The following is a 19,799-nucleotide window of genomic DNA, read 5'->3' as shown; positions in this document are numbered from 1 at the left end:
TACCAACCTGCCTTCCATTGAGGACCTGTGTACTGCATGAATCAAAAAGAGGGCTGTGAAAATATTTACAGACCCCTCGCATCCTAGACATAAATTGTTTCAACTCCTACCTCAAAACAACGCTATAGAGCACTGCACACCAGAACAACTAGACACCAGAACAGTTTTTTCCCGAACACCATCACTCTGCTAAACAAATAATTTCCTCAACACTGTCAAACTATTCACTAAGTCTGCATTACTATTACCATTAATCTTGTAATCATTCCTATCACCCATCTCTACCCACTTATGACTGTATGACTGTAACTTCTTGCTGTATCCTTATGATTTATATTGATTGTTTCCTAGTGTGATTTGATCGCTTATTTGTACCCCATGGCTATCATTAAGTGTTGTACCTTATGATTCTTGACAGGTGTATCTTTTCTTTTTATGTACACTGAGAGCATATGCACCAAAGACAAATTCCTTGTGTGTCCAATCACACTTGGCCAATAACAAATTCTATCTATCTATCTATCTATCTATCTATCTATCTATCTATCTATCCATCCATCTATCCATCTATCCATCTATTACAGTAAAATTAGGTAGCTGTCTCTGATAAGTGACACTAGGTATTAAGAAAGGACGAAATAACTCTTAATAAACTCTTATATAATTCTAAATATTATTGTGAACTAATAGTAATATTATTGTGCACATATAGCATACAAAAGAATCAGAGAGGATTTCGTGCCTCAAACACAAAATGACATACTGTAAGAATTCATTTTTATAATCTACTTTACACATCATTGGCTGGCTATATTATACCAAATTTATATTTCGCTGATATAAATTTGGTATAACATGGTTTGTCGTGAATGCAACTGTTTGAGGGTTCCTGGATTGGAGCTGAAAGGCGAAAGGGATGCAGTATGTTCCCTCCCACATGCTGGGGGTAGACCAGGTGTCCCGATAGAAAAACACTTTACATATATATTATATTATATTATATTATATTATATTATATTATATTATATTATATTATATTATATTATATATATATATATATATATATATATATATATATATATATATATATATATATATATATATATATATATATTTGTTTATGTAAGTTTTCACGGGTATGTATGTGTGTATAGTTAATAGTTTGGGTTTCTTCCCGTGTAATTGTGGATATATCCCTAAAAGAGTAGAAGCGACGTTTCGGCAGAATCCCATCTGCCATCATCAGGCTCATGTCAGCAGTCATTTTGCACTAACTGACGTTGGTATTTCAAATCTGGTGCTGGTATTCTGGGATGGCTCCACCTTTTCATTCTGATTGGTTGGGAGTCCCAGTATGTGTTTATTGGCTTGGCTTCGGGTGTATGGTCGGTTTTTCTCCACTAGGTGGCAGGGCTTCATCTTTGTGGCTGGTTTGAATATGATTTGGTTGGGATTTTTTTGTGTAATGTTTGGTTTATGTTTTATATATGGTGTTAAGATTCGTCTATCTATGAGAGCAGGTTTCCAAATAGTAGGCAGACGTGAAGTGTCGTCCTGTTTATTCATGCAATATGGTCTCCTTTCTATTTCAATTGCTTCTCTGATTATCCTGCCATTGAGATGTTCTATTTTTGCAACTGTTTTTGTTTTATTAAAATTAATGTTGTGTCCTGTTGTATTTATATGTTGAACTAATGATGATGTGTGTTCTTGCTTTTGTATTGAGTTTTTGTGTTCCTCGATGCGCACACTCATTCTTCTGTTGGTCTGTCCAATGTATGTTGATGGGCAGGAAGCACACGGGATTTCATATATGCCTTGATCTTCTAATTCTATTTTGTCTTTGGGGTTTCTCAGAATGGACGATATCTTTCTATCTGTGCAAAATATGGTTTTGATGTTGTGTTCATGTAGTACTTTGCTAATTTTATTTGTTGTTCCCCTTATATAGGGCAAGATGGCTTTCCCATTGTTTTGTTCCTCTTGTTTTTTATTCTGTCTTGGTGTTGTATGTTTGATCATATTGATGACTTTATTTCTACAGAACCCATTTGATGTCAGTACATTAGTTAGTGTATATAATTCTGTTTGTAAATGTGCTTCATCAGCCAGATGTTTAGTTCTTGTGGTTAATGTTTTGGCAACAGAGTTTATTTGTGCTGGATGGTGGTGTGATTTGGCGTTGAGATAGCGGTTCGTATGTGTCTTCTTTTGATAGATGGTATGTCCTAAGGTGCCATCAGATTTTTTATAAATTAATACATCGAGGAAAGGTAACTGGTTTTCTGATTCTATCTCCATGGTGAACTTTATTTTGGGATGGAGGCTGCTCAAATATACTAAGAAGTTTTCTAATTTATCTCTTCCATGTGGCCAGATCACAAAGGTGTCATCAACGTAAAATTATGGCTCAGATACGTTGATGACACCTTTGTGATCTAGAAAGGAGACCATATTGCATGAATAAACGGGACGACACTTCACGTCTGCCTACTATTTGGAAATTTGCTCTCATAGATAGACGAATCTTAACACCATATATAAAACATAAACCAAACATTACACAAAAAAATCCCAACCAAATCATATTCAAACCAGCCACAAAGATGAAGCCCTGCCACCTAGTGGAGAAAAACCGACCATACACCCGAAGCCAAGCCAATAAACACATACTGGGACTCCCAGCCAATCAGAATGAAAAGGTGGAGCCATCCCAGAATACCAGCACCAGATTTGAAATACCAACGTCAGTTAGTGCAAAATGACTGCTGACATGAGCCTGATGATGGCAGATGGGATTCTGCCGAAACGTCGCTTCTACCCTTTTAGGGATATATCCACAATTACACGGGAAGAAACCCAAAATATTAACTATACACACACACACACACACACACACACACACACACATATATAAAGTGTTTTTCTATCGAGACATATATATAAATTTTTGAAGTCTGGTGGAAGACCACTGGATAAATCTCTCCTTCCTCTCTACACATATTACTGATGTGCAAAATAAATATACCATTGTCTAACATTGCAGACTGTGACTAATTCTTCAATATTCCAGATAGGTATTTTTCCAAATTATATCAGGAGATTGTGGGGAATGAATTTAACAGACTCTAGTTATAAGGCACATGGTTAATTCCTGTTCTAACCAAATGAAAACCTAGACTGTGCTAAAATGTTGTATTTATTTTCAGATTATTGGAGGCAATATGCTGACTCTGTAAATTGCTTAGAGAGGGCTGTAAAGCACTATGAAGCAGTACATAAGTCTAAGTGCTAAGTGCTATTGCTCTATAGCCAAAATCAGAAGCCTCACTTCATATATGCAGTTTCTTAGATACAGTCAATTGTTGTTACTGTTATTATTACAGTAAATATTTAACAATAAATATAATTCTATTTATCTATAGATACTAAATACTCATAAAACTATTACAGACTTTTAATCTAAGTAATTAATTTTAAGTCAAAACACTTAAACTCCAAAATAAAGCAACCAAAAAAAAAATAACAAAAGAAGTTAATGATTATCTGTTAAAGCATTCCTTCATCTTCCTTGAGAAATCTTAATTCCTAAATAGTTTTAAAATGTAGCTGGAATAAAAAGAAACACTATTATATTTGTCATTGTACATGGTGTGTTGCTTGTTTTTTATTCTCTGTGTAATCATTAAAACCTATATGGGCATGCTGTGAAAACCATTTTTACAGTGGCAACTCTAAAATGCTCAAGAAAGCAAAACAATTATCGTTCAGACAATGTAAATGAAAGTGTATTAACAGCTCACTAAGATATCCATCAAAGGCTCACTATTTATACACATGCATGTGGAAACTGAATCATATATTTCCATTTCTTGATTATGGCTGCAGAACTGAATTATGCTTAGATGCAGTAATTGTCTGCTCAAAAGAGATAGAAATAATAATTGCTTTGCTTGTCAATAGCATTAAGAGAGAAGCAAGAATTTCTGATCCTTAGACCAAATTGTAGAACTGTGTGATAGTTCTTGTGCCAATTTTACATTTTGACATTTAATAGCTTTACAAATGAAGGGGAATCTCTATGTCCCAGGATAATGTTGCAGATCCAATCTGGGTCAGTCATTGGGACTGGAGGTTTAGTCTTCCAAGTTTTCACACGCATGCTGGAGCCCATCTCAGGGAATTTTTTTCTAGTAGAGTGTGTGATTTGAGCTATTTTGTGTATGGTATTTAAATAGTGCCTGTGTGTGTGGTTTTTAATAATTGATTGGGGTGTTGGCTGGCTATTAAGTTGTTGACTGTCATTTCCTTGCTGGTGGCATTGCAGTAAACTGTGATTTTTGGCCACCTAATGAGAAGGAAGGACTCACTGGAGAAGAGCCTAATGCTGGGAAAGATTGAGGACAAAAGAAGAAGGGATGACAGAGAATGAGGTGGCTGGATAGAGTCACTGAAGCAGTAGGCGTGAGCTTAAATGGACTCCGGAGGTAGAGGACAGGAAGGCCTGGAGGAATGTTATCTATGGGATCATGTTGGGTTGGACATGACTTCGCAACTAACAACAACAACAATAAGGCTTCCATCTTCTTGTCTGTTGACAAACACATCTAAAAATGATAATTGTCAAGCTATTTCTTCCTACATTGTGAAATGTATGTCTGGAAAAATGTAGTTCAGTATGGTATAAATGTCTTTCAGTGCATTTCTTTTGATGATGACAAACATGTCATCCACATAACTGCATCAAAATTTAAGTGTGTATTTTTGAAATCTATGCAGGACTTAATAGTTTTACATTGAAATATGTTCATTAAGATCAAGAAGCCTTCATGTTAAGCAGGTGTGCAACAGCATAGAGTTCCAACCTTGCAGCATAATTCTGTACATATTTATTTAATTATTTGTTTAATTATTTCTGTGCTGCTTTTCTGGGTCTGTTGCTTTCTGTATTGCTTTTCTTCTACCAGAGTGGGTCAGAAACAGGGGTGGGTTTATCTTTACTACCGGTTCGCAACGGGATCACACTTCTGTGCATGCGCAGATCGACGATGATGACATCTGGGACGATGGGCAAGGCCTTCCACTGGTTTTACTACCGTTTTTTGCAAACTGGTCCGAACCGTAAGCAACCTACCACTGGTCAGAAACTAGTAGGTTTGCCCAATAAAGAACATCTCACGAGTAATTCAGAAACTTCAGACTGAAATATTTTACGACTCATACTACTAAAAAGCTACTAAGGCAATGGACAACTTCAAAGACCTGCTTCAAAACAATCCCAGCATTAAATCATCTATGAAGTATTACAATTACTTCATTACAAAATGAAAATCACTTTTAAGTGCAAACATAGGAGTTAGTGCTACCAATTCTGAAGAAGTAAAACAGCTGCAATAATTCTTTATGAAAAATTCTGCAATGTATCCAATACTGTAAAAGCATCACATTTTTAGGCTCAAAGAACAACAATGCTGTATTTTTTAAAATAACTCTGTACCTATGTAGCAGATCAGGATTTTTAAATTTATTTTTTCAGAGGTCATATACAATCAATTTCATCCAAATTTGTTTTCTTAAAAAAAAAATACTGTCTTAATTATTTTAATTCCTCCAAAATCTGCCACAACTTCAGAAGTAGTAATAACATCTGGACCAAATAGGAAATGCTTTAATAGAACACACTTGTGTGTGTTTGTATGTGTGCATTAAGGTTCTACACAAAGAAGGCATCCAGTAATGTCCTGGATTTCATTGGATCTAATAACCTGAAATAGAGTCCAAAAAAAAGGAAATTCTGAAATATCTTCTTTCAAGTAAATGCCAAAGCTAGGATAAATAGCCCAAAAGTGTGGAGAATTAAATAAATGTTTCCCAAAACCTAATTACAGCTTGTGTAATGAAAATCTTTAAGTATACCCTTATTCAATATTCTGTAAATTCATCTAAAATAACCTGAAGGAATTAATATAGAAATACCTCTCAAAATGTAAATCAAACTTGGAATTAAACACATTAATTTTATTTAACCTCAAATGCTCAAAGCAATTTTATATAATTTATGAAGCTCCTACTGTTTTGGAACATAAAGGAAAGTAAAAATGGATCAAACAACAATTTAAGATTCGGTCCACCAGGGAGTTGCAAGAGTTGACTAAATAATTTGTTTGGTGATAACCAGGGGTGGGCTGCTGGGGGTTCGCAGGGGTTCGGGAGAACCTTTACCTAAGATTCTGTGCAGTTCACAGAACCCCCAAATCCCACTCCTGGCTGGTCCTGCCCACCCCTGCTAGGAGTCCCCATGCGGCCTATTTTGGATGCAGGTAAGTGCAGGGCATGTGCTGAGGCTTGGAGAGGGTGAAAACTGGGCCTACCGGAAGAGGGCCTCCGGAGCCTGGGGAGACTGTTTTCACACTCCTGGAGGCTCGATAAAAGCCTCCAGAGCCTGGGGAGGGCAAAAACGTGCCCCCCCCATGCAGGAGGCTGACTAGGCCATGCCCACCATGTCCATGCCCATCTAGCAACCAGGCAGAGAACCCCTTGCTCCAATTTTTGAAACCCACCCCTGGTGATAACTGTATTACCAGACAGTTATTTGCTCAACAGTTTATAAACAAGTCTATATACCACTGTACACTGATCAGGAGGCAACAGTGAAAATGCTCTATGGTGACACAGATTGGTTCAGGACAGCGATATCACCATTTTTGTTCAATTTCTGTGTTGAAGTGATCATGCAGAAATTAGAGCTGGAATTAATTTGGGAGAGAAGATTGGAGGAAGAAACAAAAATAATTTGAGGTACACAAATGATATGACACTACTGGATGAAAATAAGGAAGACCTGGAAAAAAATGATCTGGAAAACCAAGGATGAAAGTGAAAAAGTAAGATTTACTCTTAATACCAGGAAAACAAAGATAATGACAACAGTTGCAGATGTTTAAAATCAACAACTGGAAACTGAATTAGTTTGAGAATTGATCTTTCTTGGATCAAAAACTGTTCACGTTGACAGTTCTATGCCTGAAATCAAATGTAGGATAACCCTTAGACCACACTACAATGGTTAACATGAATAAGATCTGGGAAAACAAACATATTGATATAAATACAAAAAAATCAGGCTAGTTAAAGCAACAGTCTTCCCTAGAATGATATATAGGTATGAGAATTGGCCATTATGAATGGCTCATCAAAGAAGAATTGACCCTTTTGGATTGTGCTGCTTGCCTAAATTATTGTGTATATTATGAACAGCCAGAGTAGCTGATTCAGAGACTGAATCATAAAAGAAGCCAAAATCTTAAGACTACATCTGATTTACTTTGGCCATGCCATGTGTGCAGATTCATTGGAGAAGTCAATGATGCTAGGAATGGTTAGCGAATCAAGAAAAAGAACTTGCTGGCTTGATACCATCAAAGCTGATACAAAGATGAACATCTGTCCACTGAAAGAAGTTGTGCTTGACAACTTTCAAAATAGTAAAAGTTCTAATATTCCAGATTTGCCTGGTCCCTTAATTCATTTAAAACTTAACTGGATCAAGATCTTATGCTTTTTGCCATTTATTTCCAATTCTTTAAATTTTTAAGTTTACACTTTTTTGTTTTGTTTTTGTTCAAGAATGAAGGTGAATTCCACAGGTGGCTTTTCAGACTTCTTCCAGACTTCTTCCAGCCTTGTGATATTTAAGTAAGCAATTTTCAAATATGTCCATTTTTAAGAATAGTGAATGGTAGATTTAACTGTTGCTACTTGTTGTGATTGACCTGATTTGAACTGTGAGTTATAGGTGACAAGTTGTGATCTGTTCTGTTTTAGAGGTCTCTCTTTTAATAGATCCTCATTTAGAATTGATTAACTTTATTCATTTATCTATAGATCTCATTCAATTGACAGTTCAATCTCATGGATGCTTAGTTTATTTCACCATGACATGTAAATGGGTCAGAACAAATGTAAATAAACTGCCTGACTATACAGGATAGATTTTTTAGTGTGTTAAAAGGTAAAAGGTAAAAGTTCCCCTCGCACATATGTGCTAGTCGTTCCCAACTCTAGGGGGTGGTGCTCATCTCAGTTTCAAAGCCGAAGAGCCAGCGCTGTCCGAAATGTCTCCGTGGTCATGTGGCCAGCATGACTAAATGCCAAAGGTGCACAGAACGCTATTACCTTCCCACCAAAGGTGGTCCCTATTTTTTTACTTGCATTTTTTATGTGCTTTCGAACTGCTAGGTTGGCAGAAGCTGGGACAAGTAACGGAAACTCACCTCGTTACACGGCACTAGGGATTTGAACATAATTATTTGCCTTGGCTTTTAGCTTTAGCTTTATTGGTTTCTTTCTTTCAGAACTGCTAACTATTTGATCAAGATTCTTATTTTAACTTTAAAAATTGTGTTGTAAATAACTTTCTTTGAACTGGGAAAAGTGTTTACAAAAAAGTTTTTCAATAAATAAATGATTAGATAGCTTTTTGTAATTTATAGATGGAACCCTCAAATAAAAAGAGGCATCAAAATAAATGCTATGTCCTCCTTCCTATTATTATTAACCTGCACCTCCTAGGACATAGGACTGGACTTAATGTTTAAAAGATTTGAGAAGATTTATTCATTCGGGCAGTATAATCAGGCCATCAAAGAAATGAGACTTTGGGCACAGCTGCCTTGAATACAGACCTTATTTAGGGGAATTGGAATGTGCTGAAGAGATAAACTAGCTGAATGATACACCGGAGATTGCAATTTCAGCTGCAATTTACTGCAGAGTTAAAGGTAAAGAATCCTCCTTTGACAGAGGAATGCAGATTAGGTGTATTGTAGAAAATCAATTTTACTTATTTGAACAACACGATTTACTTCTGATACACAAATATGTGTGTGTGTGCGTGCGTGCGTGCATATATACACACAAAACAGGAATATGATTTCTACTACAAACAATTTCATAACATATTCCTGCATATGAACAGCCAAGTATTCTTTTTTTTTTGTCAAAAAGTGGAATCAGTTATTCCAATTACATTTATATTAAATACTTATAATTTGGATTATATGCATATGTATGAATGCTTAAACAAAAATGTGGGAATTCCCACTTTTTGAAATAAATATTAGCATTTTAGTAGAGTTATTTGAAAGTATCTTATTCAAAACACTAAATTCAATTTCTCTGTCTTATATATAAAAAAACCAATATGATATGCTGGATGTAGATTTTCTGCATCACAAAAATTGCTATGATAAGCAGCCACTATCCAATGAATATCATTATCACATCCATAAGAGTGAAATCTAAATCACAGGAAATTTAACTGGGTCTTAGCATGCAGTGTTAAGGATAACTGTTTCTTATCCTAAATATATCCTAACTACTAAGAGAAAACCCACTACTTAAGAACTCACACAAGCAACAAGGAGTTCACTTCTATTGTTAGGTGACCTGTGTTAAGTACAATGAGTTAATCATAACTCCACATCGAAACATCCATGGTCATGTTGCTTTCTTGAGTGTAAGATGAGAAAATTCTAGTCCAAAAGAATTTACAGTCTCACATACAGATTAGAGGAAACAGCAGATTTAATTTAATTTAATTTAATTTAATTTAATTTAATTTAATTTAATTTAATTTAATTAATTCAATTTATATGCCGCCCCTCTCCGAAGACTCATGGCGGCTCACAATACATTTTAAAAAATCATTATAAAAAACATTTAAAAATTAAAAACATTAAAAACTCATTCACACCATTCATGGCCGGATCTCGCCAGATCACAAGAGCGAGATCAACAGCCCCAGGCCTGCCGGAAAAGCCAGGTCTTCACCGCTTTACGGAAGGCCGATAGGGTGGGGATGGTACCTCAGGAGGTAACTGGTTCCAGAGAACTGGAGCACCCACAGAGAAGGCCCTCCCCCGTGGGCCCGCCAGCCGGCATTGTTTAGCTGACGGGACCTGTAGGAGACCAACTCTGTGGGATCTTATCGGTCGCTGGGAGCTATGTGGCAGAAGGCGGTCTCGAAGATAACCTGGCCCTAAGCCATGTAGGGTTTTAAAGGTAATAACCAACACCTTGAATTGTGACCAGAGACCAATAGGGAGCCAATGCAGCTTGCGGAGAAGTGGTGTAATGTAATGCAACCTAGGTGCACCCACGACAGCTCGCGCAGCTGCATTCTGGACCAACTGTAGTCTCCGAACACTTTTCAAGGGTAGCCCCATGTAAAGCGCATTGCAATAATCTAACTGTGAGATGACAAGGGCATGAGTGACTGTGAGGAGAGCCTCCTGATCCAAGTAGGGTTGCAATTGGTGCACCAGGCGAATCTGTGCAAAGGTCCCCCTAGCCACTTCTTCAAAAGAAGACACATATGAACCGCTATCTCAATGCCAAATCACACCACCATCCAGCACAAATAAACTCTGTTGCCAAAACATTAACCACAAGAACTAAACGTCTGGCTGATGAAGCACATTTACAAACAGAATTATATACACTAACTAATGTACTGACATCAAATGGGTTCTGTAGAAATAAAGTCATCAATATGATCCAACATACAACACCAAGACAGAAGAAAAAACAACAAGAGGAACAAAACAATGGGAAAGCCATCTTGCCCTATATAAGAGGAACAACAGATAAAATTAGCAAAGTACTACATAGACACAACATCAAAACCATATTTTGCACAGATAGAAAGATATCGTCCATTCTGAGAAACCCTAAGGACAAAATAGAATTAGAAAACCAAGGCATATACGAAATCCCGTGTGCTTCCTGCCCATCAACATACATACTGTTGGACAGACCAACAGAAGAATGAGTGTGCGCATCGAGGAACACAAAAACTCAATACAAAAGCAAGAACACACATCATCATTAGTTCAACACATAAATGCAACAGGACATAATATTAATTTTAATAACACAAAAACAGTTGCAAAAATAGAACATCTCAATGGCAGGATAATCAGAGAAGCAATTGAAATAGAAAGGAGACCATATTGCATGAATAAACGGGATGACACTTCACATCTGCCTACTATTTGGAAACCTGCTCTCATAGATAGATGAATCTTAACATCAAATATAAAACATAGATCAAGTGTTAATCAAAAGACATGTATTGCCACAAGTCCCAGCCAAATCATATTCAAACCAGCCACAAAGATGAAGCCCTGCCACCTGGTGGAGAAAAACCGATCATACACCCAAAGCCAAGCCAATAAACACAAACTGGGACTCCCAACCAATCAGAATGAAAAGGTGGAGCCATCCCAGACTACCAGCACCAGATTTGAAATAGTAACGGCAGTTACTGCAAAAGACCCCTCACATAAGCCTGATGATGGCAGATGAGATTCTGTCGAAACGTCGCTTCTACCCTTTTAGGGATATGTTCACAATTACACGGGAAGAAACCCGAAATATTAACTGTACACACATATATACCCGTGAAAACTTACATAGACAAATATATATATGTATGTATGTATGTATGTGTGTGTGTATATATAGATAGATAGATAGATAGATAGATAGATAGATAGATATATGTATATATATATATGTATATATATATATATATATATATATGTTTGTAACTTGATGATGGCCTCAACATAAATCTACCCAGCCTTTATCAATTTAGGGGACCTGGTGGTAGATTGGCCTCTTTAATGGTAGAACGATTATATCTGGAGCGCTTCCTAAAAAAACTATGCATTTTAAATTAATCTTTGAAATAGATCTCTAGAGTTACTAGTTCTGAAAACCACATTTTCAGGTACATAAGAAGCTGCCTTTAAACCAGCCAATAGTTCATTTAGTTCAGTGTGGTTTTCAAAGCAATGGAATTGTTTCCAAGAGTATCATGTAAGATGCATTATCAATCTAAGTTGAAATAGCTAGCATGAGCTTTACCACTAATTTATTTTTCCCTAGAATCAATGTACCTTGACACCTTAAAAATCTGTGTGTGAAGTTATAAAATAGTACAGTATTTCAAATACCAGTGAAAAAGCTTGGACTGGAGCTAGCTACAATAAAACTGTATGCCATAAATCTACAGTTATTAGGTTATTACTAATGCACAATGAATGTAAATATATATGAGAATATGTAATTGAGGAAAACATTTGAAAAGTTTATATTTGTGTGTGAAGGAAAAAAAGAAAAGACCAGAAGAAAGAAAGGAAAATTCAAAAAATTGAAAAGAAGGACAAACTATTATTTTTTTCCCCAAGAAAAATGTATGTCATGTAGCTTAGATAGCAATAGCAATAGCACTTAGACTTATATACCACTATACAGTGCTTATAGCCCTCTCTAGGTGGTTTACAGAGTCAGCCTATTGCCCCCAACAATATGGGTCCTCATTTTACTCACCTTGGAAGGGTGGAAGGCTGAGTCAACCTTGAGCCTGGTGAAATTCGAACTGCCAAATTGCAGGCAACCGGCAGGCAGCAGAATTAGCCTGCAGTACTGCATTCTAACCTCTGGGCCACCATGGCTCATTAATAAATATATAATTATCATTATTTAAAGGGCTACTGTTTGAAAACCTGATTTGAAATTTAACACCTAAAAGAGAACAGAAAGTAAAGGCTAGTCGAGATGCATTTTTTAAAAAGGGCATGTTGATAGTATCTGCAACAGGAGCTAACATTTTGAAATGGGTTTTTGCAAAGAATGCTTAATGCACTAATTTTGCTTCTTATTTCCATGCCCCAGAATTACACCCGAAATAAAAATCAGGAACGTGTTATGGGAATTTCAAAAAAGATTGATTGCTGCCTACCCATTTTAACACCAGACCAAACTTGCAACAATTAATTAACATAACAAAGTTGAAGAGAAATATTCCTAAAATAAAAATTGTACTTTGTAGTTTTGTCTACAATTCCAATGTATACATCTGTTGTGATAAGCAAACACAACAAATAAACAGAATTAATTAGCTTTCAGTGATTAATGTTCTCCCAGTATTTAACTAAAGGATATGAAATATTACATGACTACAACTTCCACCCACTCTCAGTGCTGGTCATGGCCACAGGGGCTGCAATTTATTAGCCTGTAAAGCCACAGGTCCTTCATTTCCTAACTGAGAGTATTTTACATTTTTCTTTTGCTATGTGCTTTTATCATTTCTTTTTTACTTATTGAATTAGCTTTGTAATATGATTGTGCTCCTATTAACTTCATTAAGTATTAGATCAGGTCCTAAGAAATTACTTGATCTTTATATAATTGAGGTTAACAGTTGAAAAAGGCAAAAGCCCAGATGGCCAAAGCAATAAACCATTATGAATAATGTACTTCTAAATGTTTTGTTCAATTATTGTGACAAATGTAGCTTTCCCTTTCCATTAATTTATTCATGACAATCCATAATAAGCTTAGTCTGAGCATCTGCAGAATGTACTTATTTCAGCTATGGATTACTGTAGCAGAATTCACATATTGTGCTTTGACAATACACTCTCAAAAGAGGGACTACTACTAAAGAGCCTACTTTTAATGTTTCAAAAGCAGATTTCTGAAAAATGTTCTATGTGGTTGAAGGGAAACAATAACAAGGATATAATAAATAATACTAGAATATGATATACTGGTATACTAGATTCTGTAACCATTAGGTTCCTGTAATACATATATACCTTTGTATTTGTATCACATATATTATGCCTTTATATTTGTATCTCCTGTAACAAACATATTCTGTTATTAGGCCTCTGTAATGTATCTGGTATATGTCCCTGCCATTTGACCTGAACTCATATCAATCTATCTAAAAGCATGGTCCGTTATCTCAGTTGAAACTACAGCCATCAACAAAAGGATAATTTACACCTCAGCCCTAATTTATGTTTGATCTGGATAAACTCCTGCTTTCCAGAGCCAGGGGGCCAAAGTGGCCAATTGAGTAAACAAAGAAATGCTCAAGATGACTAATTGGGAAGTTTCTATTCCCCCTTGCAGGGCAACAAGGAATACACAAACCTAAATTAGGAGGCCAGAATTGGGTACTAAGGTGACGTCTCTGAGGGTATAAAATGACACCATACTTTCCCCAAGGTGTGGCTATTTCCTCGCATGCATTGTATCTGTATGTTCTGGATATAGTTTCACCCAGTATTTTGTTTTTGGCCATAAATAAAATCTGTTTCTTTGCAAGCCTCGTCTTGAGTCTCTCTCTTTGGCATTCTGGTGACTCAAGTGTATTTTGGGACCTTACGTGGTCTAGCTTTGAATACTGATTTGGATACAAAGAACACACTTATCTTCTTTTCAGCTATTCTGCCCTCCAGTTAACCCTCCCTCCAAAGAGAGATCTGCCTCTCCCCTCCTGTCCTTCCATAAGAGCTTGAAGTTCTGGCTCTGCCAGTTGGTTGGACCCAGTGGTGGGATTCAAGTAATTTAACAACCGGTTCTCTGCCCTAATGATTTCTTCCAACAACCAGTTTTCCAAACTGCTCAGAAAGTTAACAACCGGTTCTCCCGAAGTGATGCGAAATGGCTGAATTCCACCACTGGTTGGACCCAATGGGGGAGTACCTCACTGGAGGTGGCTGCTAGATTGATGGCAAACTCCACCTCGCCTTAATCCCTCATATCGCTGCATCATTGTTTTCTTTTTCATTGTTTTCTTATATTATTTCATTATTTTACTACTGTTGAGTTTACACTTCTTTTTGTTGTTGTTGTTGAAAGCGACCTAAAATAGCCCCATGACAAGATAGATGGGAAATAAATTTAACAAATAATAAATTTTATTTTTGAGTATCAGAAGAATATTCAAAATAATCTGGGGGAAAAAGCGGGGCGGGGGGAGGAAAAGGATCACTTGTTATACCTCAAAGAAAGTGCCTTTCAATCATGCATAGAACACTTTTAATTCAACTTGTTTTTGAAAGTCTCAGGTACAGAACACTGAGGTCAACTACAAAATTTGTGACTGTGTATGTTATACTAGTCTAGATTTTCTATTGTGTCTGGACTAAAATAAAAGCTTCCAGTTTTTATAAGAAGAGGTCATAATATGACTTGTTTTTCAATATGAACAAAGTCAATATTTTAGGAAAACAAAACCAAAGCTGTTTATTTTAACATAACCACAGTTGAAGTCTAGAGCTTCTATTCACACAAGCAATCATTCTAATAGTACAAGTCCTTCTGCTCACTTTATCTCACGCATAGCTTGGTGTCTCTTCCTATAGATGCTATATCTTCTTCAGCACAACTCTGTTCTATGCATTTTATCAAATGTTGGTTTTAAAAAATCCAGTGGCTATACGTCCAATATATTTTGGCAATCAGCTTTTTGGATATTGTATAATTTCAAGAATCAAGATAGTAAAATGTTGACAACGTCACAGTAAAAATCAAGCAAAGTACATACAAACAAAACATATATAGATAATGTATACTTTCTCCCACATGTCTGATGTATATTAATAACAAATAAGCCTCTTATATGGTCACATTTATTTATATCTCTGTGACACAATTACAGTTTAGTTCTTCTGTTCTTATCTAAGCCTCCTTAATTAAATTTAAAATAATCTACAACATTTTTTTTTCAATCATAATTTACTTGGGTGCACTAACTTTCACTCAACATGAAAATCTTTTTTATATATTTTAACAGAAGAGTACCATTGTTCCTTGAATCATCACTTATTATTCATGTGGCAGAAATATAATAGAAACTGTCTAGAATAAAAACCCATATTGTTGTCACAAGACAATATTGAAAAAACAGCTTTAAACCTGACTGCTGTCATGGTAAGCATAGGATAAAGCATACGTTCTTCAGGGCATACAGTTGCACAAAATCTCCCACCATGTCAATATCTGAAATGTTTATTAAGGTGGGCGGGTTTTTTGGGGAGGACTAAAGGCAAGATTAATGAAGAGTGGTGGTTGTGGAGAGGGATTCCGCCATTTTTAATTGTTCATCACTGATGAAATTAAAACAACTGTTTCCAAGATATGAGATCTGCCTTTAGTCGATTATTGCTGCTCTTATAAATATCATCAACAAAGCATGTATTTCATGGCAGCATTGTTACAGGGCCTTAAACAAGTAGGAAAGATTATGAATACACCTCAGAGCCTCCATGGTGGTAGCTACTGAAAACCTTGGCTGCAGATCTTTGAGTTCATCAGAAATTGTTACCCAACTGCAATTGTTAATGTGAAAGAATAATAAAATAAGTAGCATGTGACCTTAATATTCCATCTGATTAAATTTAATTATAAATGGAAGGCAATAAAATAATATTTTCTGCCATGGCTTTATCTATTATGTTTGGAGGATGACTTCCTGCATGCCATTTAAAGGCCTCTGACTGAAAAAGTTGTGCCTTCTTACCCTTCAGCTGTATGATCATCTTATTATACCAAAATATCGGCTTCTTGCCAACATTATTGTATTTCCTCTCCCACTGGTTGCAAGGAGACAGAGCTGATGGGACAAGAACCAGGAAGAAGTCATTTCTTTTCTCTCCTACTCTGGCCCCTTGCATGCTGGCAATAGCTGTCTACAGCAAAGTTCTCCTTCTGCCCCACATAGAATTGCTCTCTTAAGTGCCATTGAAAGAGCGATTATGATATCTTATAATAATATTAATGAGATTCTTGTTTGGAAACTGACTTGCAATCTTTGCACTTTTAATTGGCTAACAGGACAGAGTGTTACAGCACTAAGTCAATTTTCTTGTTATTTGACATCTTTAATGACAAGTTTATTTTAGAGTGTTAACCTCCTCATTTTGTTAGTTTTGGTGCTAATATGAATTGCTGATCTACATTGTACATCTCAGCCATTTTCGCACTGAACAAAAACACTTATACACCCACTCTTTTCTTATCAGAATCACATTTTTTTTGTCATTCCTTTATGCTTGTAATTTTTTATTTATGTAACTTCAGCCTCCTTTAACTTATTAATTTTGTAAATTAAAACTTAACATAGATTTATCTAAAATGGTTTATTTTATTAAAAATGTATTTAATAATCAAATAATAATCTCAATTGAAAGGTTTTTTTAAGGCTTAGTTTTATAACCAAAAGCCGGAAGAACATGGCTCTGACGTGTACTATTTTTGAATAAGATTACTTTGTACACTCAGAGTTCACAATATTTAGCTCCAGGATCATATATATCCATAAAAACCCTTTGTACTGATCTCTCTTCAGACTTTATGAGTTAATTGCAAATTACAAATGAAGGCAAATTATTGCAAATTATTTAGCAATTCAGAGTTGTGACGCTGATAAAAAAAGAAACTCTAAAATGGCCCTAGCAATTAAAAAATATAAATGCAAATCCCCCCCCTCTCTCTCATGATTGTTATGTTCCAAATGATGTATCAGGTGCATTAAAATATTACTCAGCACAGTTATGTTAAAACATTGGCTTAAAAAAAAGGTTTTTGAATTACTTCAACTCATTATTACTACATTCAGAAGGTAGAAAATAGAATGCTGTGCACCATTCTAAAAATAAATCAAGAAGATTATAATAATAAATAGAACACAAAATATTTGATATTTTTTTTTTATTTATTTATTTATTTATTTATTTATTTATTTATTTATTTATTTAATTGAATTTCTATACCGCCTTACTCCCGAAGGACTCAGGGCGGTGAACAGCCATGAAATAAAACACATACATATAAAAATTTAAAAACGAATAAAATGAATTAAATAAATTTGGCTGAATTAATACCCATTATATATATATATATATATATATATATATATATATATATATATATATATGCATATTCTTTCTAGCCAGGTTTTACCTAGAAAGAAGTTAGAAAGAATATGCACATAAAAGCCTACGAAAAAGAAAAAGACATACATACATACATACATACATACATACATACATACATATATATATATATATATGTGTGTGTGTGTGTGTTTTCTCAGGTTTTCGCGGGTGTTTGTATGTAGGTCTTTGGTTATTCGGGTCTTCTCCCACGTAAAATTGGAAGTGTCTTGGCGACGTTTCGACGAAGTCTCATTCGTCATCTTCAGGCTGGTGTTCTCGGCTTCGTGCTTCCAGGAGCAAGTGTACTATGTAGAGACTATCTCATTTTAATGATTTCAGTGAGCTTTTAGTTCCCTGGAATGTATGTACATACTATGTATGTATGCATGACTACATTTATATCATTATTATCTGTTCATAATAAAGCTTAGCACTTACAAGTTTTGAATAAAATTTAGCCATATTGAAAGGCTTATTACAATTTATTCAATTATGACAATGAATATTCAGGAATATTGTAACACTGTTGCGCTGAACTGTAAAAAAGAAGAAAAAAAGAAAAAATAGTGAAAAAACTAGGACTTTTATTCTTTTTTTACATGTGTAGCAGAGGTGGTATTCAGCCGGTTCGTGCTGCTTTGCCTGAACTAGTAGCGGAGATCGCTGGTGGGCCTGCCCACCTGCCCTGGTGCTATGCCATCCTATTTAGCCACATTTTCTAGGCCGGGCACATGTGTGGAAGGCGCGTGTGTGAGCAAAGTGCATGCATGGAAGGCCAGGCACATGCACGGAAGTTGTGTGCGTGCCACAAAGTGAGCATGCGTGCGATGAACCAGTGGTAACAATATCTGAAACCCATCGCTGTAGCCTAGTCTATTAGCATCATTCCCTAGTTGGCTAGCTGGTTCAGGCCTCTCTCCTGGAATTGGGACAGGAAGGGGTCCTGGAGGAGATTTGCAGGAAGGGATAAGTCAGAGTTCTGGAACTAGAACAACAGCTTCGAACAGCTGAGGGAGAAAAGGACTGAAAGGGAGTAAAAAGAACGAATATGTTCTGAGGAAAAGTGGCTGCATTTTGGAAAGAAAGAAAGATTGCCACCAGAGGAAGACAGGATGTCTATATTTTGGCCTAGAGACTGTATCATGGCTGCCATGGTAGGAAGACTTGATGGCATCTCACTGGACCTGCAGAAGAAATGTTTATGAGGCATCAGGATTGGTGACGGGCCATTTAGCCCAAAAGGACAGTCTTTGACACATTTTTGGCTTAAGCAACATTGCTCACCATAAGATTTAATATTTTATATTGTTGTGTTGTTTAATTTGATTTTTTGTCAACAGTCATCATTTTAAATTAAAGCCTGTAACTTCCTCCAAGTTGTGTTGGTGTGCCAGAGCCAGAACAGGCTGGGTCACTGGGAAAGGAATAGAAGAGCCTGATTGTCTCAGTGGGCCTTTCACATACTTTTTGTAATTGAAATATATTGCTTTAGCTCAGTTGCTTTAGAAAATCCAGGAATGAATGAATGAATGGATGGATGGATGGATGGATGGATGGATGAATGAATGAATGAATGAATAAATAAATAAATAAATAAATAAATAAATAAATAAATAAATAACAGATTTTAACTTTGAAATTATTCATGTTATTTGCAGATTTGGAATGATGAATGAATGATAGGTTTATGTTATTTTATTAAACAAGAATGTATATGAAATTTTTACATACTGAAAAAAAAAAAAGAAGAACTGGTTCAAATTATATGTCTCTGAGTATATAGTCCTATGACTTCCAAAAACGCAGTTCCTAAATTTACTATTGAAGCTTAACAAATGTCTTTTTATTTTTCTCCCAACATGTAAATCTTGAGTGCTTGGTAAATCAGTATTGTTTATCATTGCAAACCTATGCATATACATTTCCTTCTCAAGAGAATATTGGAAATGCAATGAACATCAGCAGTGATTATATTCAAGCATTCAAAGACTTCCG

This window comes from Pantherophis guttatus, chromosome 8 (assembly GCF_059756535.1).
Source record: "Pantherophis guttatus breed Tessera chromosome 8, ASM5975653v1, whole genome shotgun sequence".
Lineage (NCBI taxonomy): Eukaryota > Metazoa > Chordata > Lepidosauria > Squamata > Colubridae > Pantherophis > Pantherophis guttatus.
This window is presented reverse-complemented; position numbering follows the sequence as displayed.